Below are 9,849 nucleotides of genomic sequence, written 5' to 3' on the forward strand. Positions count from 1 at the left end.
TCTGGAGCTGAGTTTCTCCAGCTCTCTGTGGTCCAGACTCAATTGTTTTCTTTTAAATTTCTCATCGATGACGGGCCATTTCTTTTGTAAAAAAACAACACAAAAGAATGGCTGGGGGGAGAAATGAAGCGAACAAAGAGGCATACAAAATGCAAGCCAAATTTTTTTTTTTTTATGATTGGATTCAACTGACATAAAATGACTGTCAAATTGCTCTGAAGGGATCTAAATGCTGGCTGACAATCTCGGTACTTATCTCATCCTGGATCCGAGGGAAGAGTTCGTAGAAGGAGTGGGGCCAAGCTCTGAGGCTCCCTGCTCTGGGAGAGCCCCAGAGCGCAAGTGATGAACCAATGAACGGTTCAGAGATGGCCAGAGGGCTGGGCCTTAAAAACACTGCCTCCCAGCCCCTGTCCTGTCCCACCTCATGCACCTCCCCTCTTGGTATCTGGTGAGACTTCTGCTGGGAGCTGTATAAGGAAGGAGTGGGGGAGAGTCCCTAGAAAATCGAGTCCAGGCCTCCCCAGGAATTCCTGCTTCTGGGATCCTGGCAGGCTGAGCTTATCTGCCCATCCCAGGATGACCTCCCGGATCTCTTGAAGCAAAGGGACCTTATGAGGTGATGAGCTAAGATTCACCCCGAGGGTCTTTCCTGAAAAATGCAGGGGGTTCTTTCTCCGGGAAGGGGAGAGTGCCAAGCCCGTGCGGTGACACACCCCTCGTGGCGCCCTTGGAGAGAAGCCCAACAGGCACTGAGCACCTGCTAGGTTTCCAGCTTCGTTAGACGTGCACAGCTCCACAGGCACCGACATGTGTCACATACACAGAAAAGTCGGGAAGTGTAATTGACAGATGACCACATGTGCCCCCTCCGTCTCCAGCCACACGCGCCATTCACTCCTCACCACCGCCTGTGGCTTGCTCCCATTCTACAGATGACGAAGCAGAGACACCATGAGGTTAAGGTCACGGGAACCAGCGAGTGGCTGAGTCAGGATTTGGGCCCAGTTGGTGGCCTCTGTCTTTTCCCAGCTCACTTGTGGAGGGTCAGGTGGTGGGCGCATACCCAGTGGGGAATGTGCAGGGAGCAGCTGACCGATGTTTCTCTCTCATCGATGTTTCTAACTCTCTAGCCCTCTCCCTTCCTCTCTGTAAAAAAAAAAAAAATCAATAAAATATATTTTTTTAAAAATAAATAAAGAATATCATTTCGTCAGGAGGAGGGTGCAACTGGCAGAGTTGTGACCCTCCAAGGCCCTGCAGATGTGGAGGTCTGTCCTGGGTCCTCCTTATTCTTCAAGGAGACGATGAGGAAGATTTGTGTTCTGCAGTGCTTGTAGATTGGGTAGAACTGGAGGTAAGTCAGGATACTTTGGGATTCTTACAACAGTGGAAGGCAACTGAAATTGGACTTTAGAGTTCAGACAGCTCACCTTCCCCCCGCCCACTCCTCCCACCTCCTCCGAGGCTGTGGCAGCTGGCCCCTGGAGGAGAAAAGGCACTGGAAGGTCACACTAGCTCTGTAGCATTGGGGCTGGAGCTCAGCAGGGGTCTGGGAAGCTCTGCTAGTGATGTGTCCAGGTCTCAGCTGGCTTGATGGCACCCTGAGCCTGAGGACTGGGCTCGGAATTGCCTCTGAGCAGTGGGAACGTGGGGATAGAGCTCAGGTTAGGGGTGGACGGTATCAGTTGAGTGACAACTGGGAGCCAGGCATGAGCCAAGCCCCGCCTCTCCCCCCCTCTCCCCCAATCCCCAGGGAAGTATGTGCTCACAGTGACCCTGAGAGGGGACTTCACAGTGAAAAGCTACAGCTGGGAGAGGTCAAGTGTTTGGCCCAAGGCCCCGCAGCCAGCGAGTGGGATCTGACTCGAGCTCCGCTGCCCTGTCCAGGGAGGACCCCGGCGAGGCTGGCAGCAGACGCCATGCCTTTTGGTTGTGATGATCACTTAGCTGCTGGCCTCACCTAACCTCCTGAGCCTCAGTTTCCCTATCTGTAGCAATGGGAGGGTATAGGCAAGGAGAGCAGCAAGACAGAAGCCATGAGAGGCCTCAGAAGCATGAGGGGGCCCAAAGGAGCAACTACCCGCCTGAGCAGGAGAAGGAAGGGGAAGCAGGGGAGGGAGGGGAAGCAGGGGAGACAGGGGAGGGAGGCAGACACTGGCACGTGGTTGTGAGCCGGGGCCACGGCCAGGAAGCCTGCCCAGGACACGTTGTAAAACTGGTAAGTTCATCCACCCTTTTGCCCGCTTCCGTCCTCCCCTGCAGAAGCAAGTCTTTGCTGCCACTTTCACCGAATCCCCTCCCTCACCCTTTTCCCTGCGTCTTCCTCAGGTTGGCCACTCACAAACTCCCTACAATGGGAAGAACAAACGCTAAAGGGATGCCCAGGACCCGGGGCTCCCAGGATCTTTGCATCCTCGTGGCGATGGGGTCCGCAGGGCGGGATCCTGGGAGAGTCCCAGAGCGGAGTCTCCTGTAGCCAGTTCTCAGCCTCAGGACAGAAGGTGGGGACGCTGAGACAGGTGCTGCCCGGGGCTCCTGCCTCCTGCCTGGCCTGGCCAGTTTCTGCCAGGGACTGGGCCTGGTTCCTGAGAGCTGGCCGGGCTCCAGGCTGGGCCCAAGGCAGACCTCTCAAGGCCAAGTCTCACCTCCTCCTCCCTCCCTTCTCACCCTTCAAGACACACAAGGTCAGGCCCCTCTCCACCCCCTTCCATGAAGCTGGACCGTCCCCAGCCCTGGGCCCCTCCTGCCAGCTCGCTTCCCGGCACTGTCTGACCTGGGACCAGCTGTAGTGAGTGGGGAGGGGCCGCTGGCAGGCCTCGGGGAGGCGGGACCCAGGAGTCTGCCCGGCTCTGCTGGCTCAGGCTGGGGGAGCAAGGCCAGCGGGCTCCTGCAGTATTCTGGAGAAATTTCTGAATTACCTCCTGGCTGGGGACCAGCAGCCCCTGAGGAGCCCTTCTCCTGGCTCTGAGGCCTTACCGCCTCCACTCTCCTCTCCCCATGGGCCTCCCAGCCTCCTCCAGTGGCCAGTTCCCATCGTTGGGGATCATCTGTGCTCCCTGCAACCTCATTTGTGGAAGAGGCAGCCCAGAGCTCGAGGAGAAGGGGCACAATCCCTCTGGCTCCTGCCTTTCTTTCTTCCTGGCCTTACCTGCCACCTGTTGAGGTCAGGGCTGTTCTTTCTCTCTTCTGGAAACCCCAATCCCATCTGGCCTGCCTGATCACTCCTAACCTCTCTGCCTGTCTGCCTGATTGTCCCTAACCACTCGCCTGTCTGCCTGATTGCCACTAATTGCCTCTGCCTGCCTGCCTGATGGTCTCTAACCACCTCATCTGGAAGGAAATTCAGATGATGAATGGAAGGTTGTTCTGCTATCTGGTCTAATTAGCATATTATGCTTTTATTACTATAGATTATTATAGACTGGTGGCCTGGTGTACAAAATTCATGCATTGGGTGTGGGGGGAGGGATTGTCCCTCAGCCTGGCCTGCACTCTCTCTAAACTGGGATCCCTCAGGGGATGTTTGACATCCCTCTCACAATCTGGGACCACTGGCTCCTAACCATTCACCTGCCTGTCCACCTGATCACCCCTAACTGCCCCCCTTGCTGGCCTGGTCACCCCATGCAGTCTGCTGCTCAGTTGTTTGGTCATCCCTCACTAACCCCCCTACTAGCCTGGTCACCTCACGCATCCTGTTTGGTCGTCCGTTTGGTTGTTTCGGTTGTGACGGTGGCTTAGATTGTACGACAGTGACAAGAGAACATGAAGCCAAGGCCCGGGTCCTTCTAAGTATGGGGCCTTGTGTGACTGCACAGCTTGCACCCATAAGACCAACCCTGCTCACAGCAAACCCTGGCCCTCCTCCATCCCCTCGCATCTCTCTCGACCACATACTGTCTCTGAGACCCTGGCTGGAAGGCAGGACCCACACTCTCTGCAGTCTCATGTTTTACACTGTCCTCACCCTGACCTTCCTCCCAGAGAAACTGAGGCACAGGGAGGCCTGGGGTACCTCCATCCCATACAGTGCCACCCATCCTAGACAACCAGGGGAGGAGGGCCGGGCGGTGCCTGGGGCCAGGCTCCCCCAGCTGCCCACGGTGTGCCAGCCCCGTGCCCCGGCGGGAGGGCGGTGGAAAAGTCCCCGCCCTGGCCTTCTGTTCCCCATTAGAGCCATTCTTCCCGAGGGGGCGTCCGGGGTTGCTCTCCAGCTCCAGGCCAGGCCTCCGTGCAGCCAAGTCCGATGGCTTTGTTCTTTGTCTCCATTGCCCGACAGCTGGCTCAGCCCCCACCTGGCAGTCCCCTCAGCCAAGGGGGTGGGGGCCTGGGTCCAGGAATGCTTGGGGCATTTTGCCGGAGACTCTGGCAGTGGCAGCTGGGCTGTCGGGGCCTGCCTAGGAACTGGAAGTGACCCCTCCACTCACTGGGCAATGCCAGGCTAAGGAAAAGGTGGCCCTGACAGGGACAGAAAGCAGCCACTGCTCTGCCCCCGAGGACCCCTCAGGTCACAGCTGCTGTTAGGACCACCCTCCCCCCCCACACCCCCTTTTCTGCAGCCTCAGCCTGAGCCCAGGCTCCAGGCCTGCCGCCAGCTTCAAGGTCAGTCATGCTCCCTCTCCTCCCCACCCCCACCCCACCGCCCCGCAGGAGCACTTAGGCAGGGCACTTAGGACGGGGTGTGTGTATGGCGTGTGTGTGTGTGTGTGTGTGTGTGTGTGTGTGTGAGGTGGGGGTGCTGAGTGGTCTATGCTCAGTGTCCCATTGGTTCTCACAAAGCCATAGGCTGTGGAACCTATTATCACATAATGAGAATCAGATTAATGGAGGAACTGGTTCCAGCCCACATGGCTGCCACGTTGTCCCCTTCCTTCCCAGAAGGCACTGCAGTGGCGGTGTTTGCACGCTGTTTGTTGAGTGTGCGCCTCCGGGCTTAAGCTCCACTCCACGTCAAGGGAGTGGAGCGGCCGTGTGAATTCATATCTGGCTGGCTACAGTGCTCAAGGCTGCAACCTGGTGCCACACGCAGCGCCCAGCACCTAGTAGGCCCCCCCTAAACAATAAGGAAGGGAGGAAGGAGGGAAATAGGGAGGGAAGAAGGAAGGAGGTGGTGGGGCCAGGATTCCAACACTGGGCAGCCTGACACCAAGCCTGTGGTCCTAACCACTGGCCTGCCCTGCCTCCCTCTCACCTAGGGCTCCCTTGACCAACGGCTGCCAGGCTCGTATGGGTCCCTGTAGCAAACTCCCATGGAGCCCTGCACCAGCCCAAGCTGGGAAGGTGGCAGGACCAGCCGGAGCTTCATGGAAGGAGCTCAGGGGAGGGCAATGCGGTCCAGCCTCCCGCCCACCCCCTTTCAGGGGCCTCACCAGGGGCTCCGGGCCCCTCTCTCATGGGAGGCCCTCTGGCCCAGCCGGCTCCCGGCTGACTGACTGCCTCCCCAGCCCCGTCAGGTAGGGTCCTGGCAGCTGGAGGGCCCCTGCTCAGCCTGAACAGCCCTTCCCCCAGGCAGCCTCATGGCTCTACCCAGCTGCCTTCTCGTCGGGGCTCCAATGCCCCTTCTCACCTGTTGGACATGACAACCCCCACCCTCCCATAGTGACCCTCCGGGACCTCCTTTCCCAGCTCTGTCCACCCCCCCCCACCCCCCAATAGCGCTTCTAACATATTGTGATTCACTTATTGATTGTATTTCTTCCTGGTCAGTTGCTTCCTGCCAGAATGTAAACTCCATGTCAGGGATGGGTTCTGTTATTCTTACTCATGTATCCCAAACTCACAATACTGGACACATGCTAGGCCCTTAATAAACGTTTCTTGAATTTAAATGAAGCCACTTACACTTTAGTATAAATAAATGCACACAATCTCTCTCTCTCTCTCTCTCTCATCTGCATTCTAAAACCCCCCCACCCCCCAATAATTTGAAGAAGGGACTGTTTCCTGCATCTCAACCACAGAACCCTTGGGAAAGGCATTTGGGGAGCTGTTTTATAGTCTTGAAATAACACTAAGTGGACTGAGGACCCACCATAGAGCCAGGGTTCAAGGAAGCCTCCCAATGGCAGAGGGGTAGAGGCAGCAGCCTCCCGGGCATGGCCGAGCGGGGAATGGGGAGAGGAGGAGAGAAGGGAGAGTCATGGTGTGACTACAACTGCCCAAGGTCAGCGGCGAGGAGAGAGGCGAGGAGAGCTGGACAGGGGCTCACCCGGGAGTGGAGCCCGTCCAGCCTGCTCTGGGGGCAGGAGGGGCTCGGGCAGCAAACTGGAGTCTGCACTCCGAAGGTCTGGGTGTGGTGGGCGGAAGTGCAGGGTGAAGCCAGAGAGGCCCCATGAGGGGACCCTCACTCAGCGAGGCCCCTTCCCAGGCCCTGGGAGGACCTGAGCCTTATGCCATCGTCAACTTTTAATTTTTAATTTCTCATTTCCCCCCCTCATTCTAAATGAACACCCACTTCCCATGCCTCACCTGTGTTTGTATATCTGTGTTTTTAAAAGAGGATCCCCAAGTTGTAGAGGCTCAGCCCCACAGAACCTTGGTCCGCCCCCGAGTAGAGAAACCTGCTCCCCAGGCAGGTGGAGAGTTCCGGCCCAGAGAGCCCTGGGTGTGATCTGTGTCTCACGGAGTAGAGCCATTAGCCTTCCTGAGGCCCCTCATAAGAATTCAACTTCCCGGACCAGCCTGGGGCTCTATCTTCTTGTTTTGTGCCTCTCCAATCCTGCCTTGGAGAGCTGAAGTCGCTTTGCCAGGTTGGAGGACTTATGGGATTGGAGCGCCCTCTTCTGGGAAAACAGAGGTACAGCCAGGGAGCGGTACAAGTGGGGTGGTGGTGGTGGTGGTGGTGGCTGCCACAAAGCCCAGTTGTGAGGAGCCCAGCTAGAGTGCAGGCTGGCCTGGGTGTCAGCGCACAGGCGAGCCCCTTGTGTGGACTACTCGGGCACGCACACCATGTCTCTGTAATCCCGGTGTGAGCGTGCCTTTGCATACACGTGTCCCATGTCCACTGTTCCGAGGTCCTACCACCTGGGGTGCACTGCCATTCGGTTCTGATGCTCACCACCCAGAATCAGCGTCAGACGCCCCAGGTTAAGGGCTCCATTCCCCACGGGCTACCCCCACTTTAGACACCAGCTGTAAGTAGGGTCCCCAGAACCCCTGCCCTTCTGACTTGCCAACTCCAAACTGGGGGTCTCCCGTTCTCTGGACTGACTTATAGAACTCACTGGAAGCACTATGATTGCAGCGTTAGACTATGACTCAGGAGCAGCTGAATGAAGGGACACAGGGTGAGGTCCTGTGTTTCCGGAAGGGAGAGCGGGTTTCCGGCCCTTTCCCCAGGGGCTCATGGATGCACCGCTGAGTCTGTGTGTCCAGAGCTGTCCCTCTGTGTGTCCAGAGCTGTCCCTGAGGTGTTCTGACCGAGCGGGCGAGCAGGCATTGGACTCCGTTTCCAACTCCCTCTCCTTCTGTTGGCTGCAAGTCCAGACCTCTGCTCACATTGTGGGTGTTTCTGGTGCCCAGCCCCTCCCTGAGACTGTCTGGGGACCCACCCTGAGTCACCTTATTAGCACAGCAGATACTCCTCTCAGGAAATTCCACGGGTTTTTGAAGCCCGTGCCAGGAACCGGGAGAGAAACCCATCATGTCCTTGATTCTGCCACAACAATGTGCACACGCAGAGCCGCCTCATTCATCCAGTCACCACAGCAGCCAGCCGGCCCGCCCCACGCCAGAGCTTCCAGGGCTCCCTGAAGTGAGTGGTGGCAAAACAACACCTTAAAAGGCGCCCCTGGGCCCAGCGTCCTCACCCCCACTCTGCCGCAGCCAGGATGTCTGCTTCCTGAGGGAGGACTGCTTCTTTTCTCCAGGCCCTTGGTCAGCAGCCAGTGGTTAAGACGCAGGCTTGCCTTGCCAGTCATTGTTTAAAGCAAAACAAAAGAAAACCAGCCCCAAGGCCCCTGCCTGACCAGGCAGCCTGGACCCATGCCACGCTGCCCACCCAGCCGAGCTGGAGCCTGCCCCACTGACCCGCTGGCCCCAGGCCCTGGCCCCGCATCGCCTGCACCGCGGCTCCCAGGACCCCGTCCAGCTGCAGCAACAAGCTGCCTGAGGACGGTCCCTGGGGACCTTGGTTCTTGGGGTCACTGGCTCCTGAATCTAGCCCAGAGAGCCGGCGTCTGGTGGGGGTACGGTCCTAGGTTCCAGCTGCCCCTCCGAAGGCTTGTAAAGTGAGGCACCTCCAACCCCAGAAAGGAGGTTCAGGACTCGGCAGCCAAGAAAAATGCCAGGTGTCCACTGTGTCCCCTGCATTGCCCACACAGTGCTGCTGGCCCCTGACCTCCCTCCTCCCTCCCTCCTTCCCTCCCTCCAATTCTTAGGATTCTGGACAAATTATTTTTATTTTATGTAAGCCTTAAACTGAGACCCGAGATTGGCACGATTCCCGTGGCTTTCAACGACCCAAGTACTGCCCTGGCTGGCGCCGTTCAGATGATTGGAATGTCCTCCCATGCAGTGAAAGTGCTGGTTCAGTTCCCGGTTAGGGCAGTCAGGGCAGTCAGGGCACATACCTAGGTTTCAGGTTCGATCCCTGAGATTTAGGAAGCAACTGATCGATGTTTCTCTCCCCCCACCCCCCCTCCCGCCCCCCCAATCAATAAAAACATATCCTAGGGTAAGGATTTAAAAAAAAAAAAAAAGATATCAAAGACTCCAGGACTTAGGTACTTCAATGTTTTATAGGTGGCTTTTCAGTTTGGCCCCTAACTCGCCCGTTGCACCCACAGCTCCCTGCACCCCCCCTTGGGGACGGAACACCATGGTAATCAGTCATGATTCCATTAAGTGCTCATGTGTGCCTGGCTTTGGGCTCAGATTCCACACGCACAATTTCAGTAAACCTTCACAGCCACCGTAGTGGGGAGGGGTGCCGTTAGTCTCTCTATTTACAGCTGAGGAGATTGAGATTCAGAGAGGCTGAGTGCCTTAGTCAAGGTCACAAAGCCGGCAATTGGCAAAGCCAGGCAGAATTCAAACCCAGAACTGTCAGACGCCGGACTGTGCATGCTTAACCGCTTCACGGTGCCGGTACTCCGAGATATTCCACATGCTCCCTTCTCTCCTCCCATCCTGCCTCCCCTGCTACAATTTCTGAGCAGTGCAGGGGCCAGGGAGGCACATCCACCTGACCCTGAGACATCGGCCACCACAGAGTGTCCCCATCTGCCTCTCCAGTGGCCAGTCCAGCCTGGCCTGGAGGTCATGCCTGCTCCTCAGTTGAGTAATTCTTCGTTTTGTTTTAGGAAGGATGTAAACAGAGCAAGTGCGTCTCCATGTCCCCGTCTTGACATGAAGCTGTGTGGAAACCACTGAGCACGCACAGTGGTTGAGCCGCCAGGAGCCAGAGCCGTATTTCCAGGGTCTGAATCTCTGCCTTGCCACTTGCTAGCAGGAGACCTTGGGCAAAAAGCATACCTTCTCCCCGCCTTCGTTTACCCAGCTGTTAAATGGGGATAATAGGCGTCATTGCACAGGGTCGCTGTGAGGATGCAAAGAGTTAGTGCCTGGAGCCGCACTGAGCTGGGCATGGAAGGAGGGGCATGCCCGGGGTGTCCTCTCCCGGGCTGCAGCCTCACTCCTTTCAGTGCTGGGCATGTGGGCCAGCGCCTCTGAGCCATCTTTGACCTACAGGCCTCTCCTCCTCCTGCGAGGCCCCTCTTCCAACGCCTGGTACTTGAGCTCCTGCCAGGGGTCCTTCTACTAAAAGTCCATCTGACTTGGCAAGCTGCTAAAGTGCCTGTCAGGCCATTGTCAGAGGGCGTGTGCCTTGTGCAGTCCCCCAAAAGG

Source organism: Pipistrellus hanaki (assembly GCF_964339955.1).
Source record: "Pipistrellus hanaki genome assembly, chromosome: 1".
Lineage (NCBI taxonomy): Eukaryota > Metazoa > Chordata > Mammalia > Chiroptera > Vespertilionidae > Pipistrellus > Pipistrellus hanaki.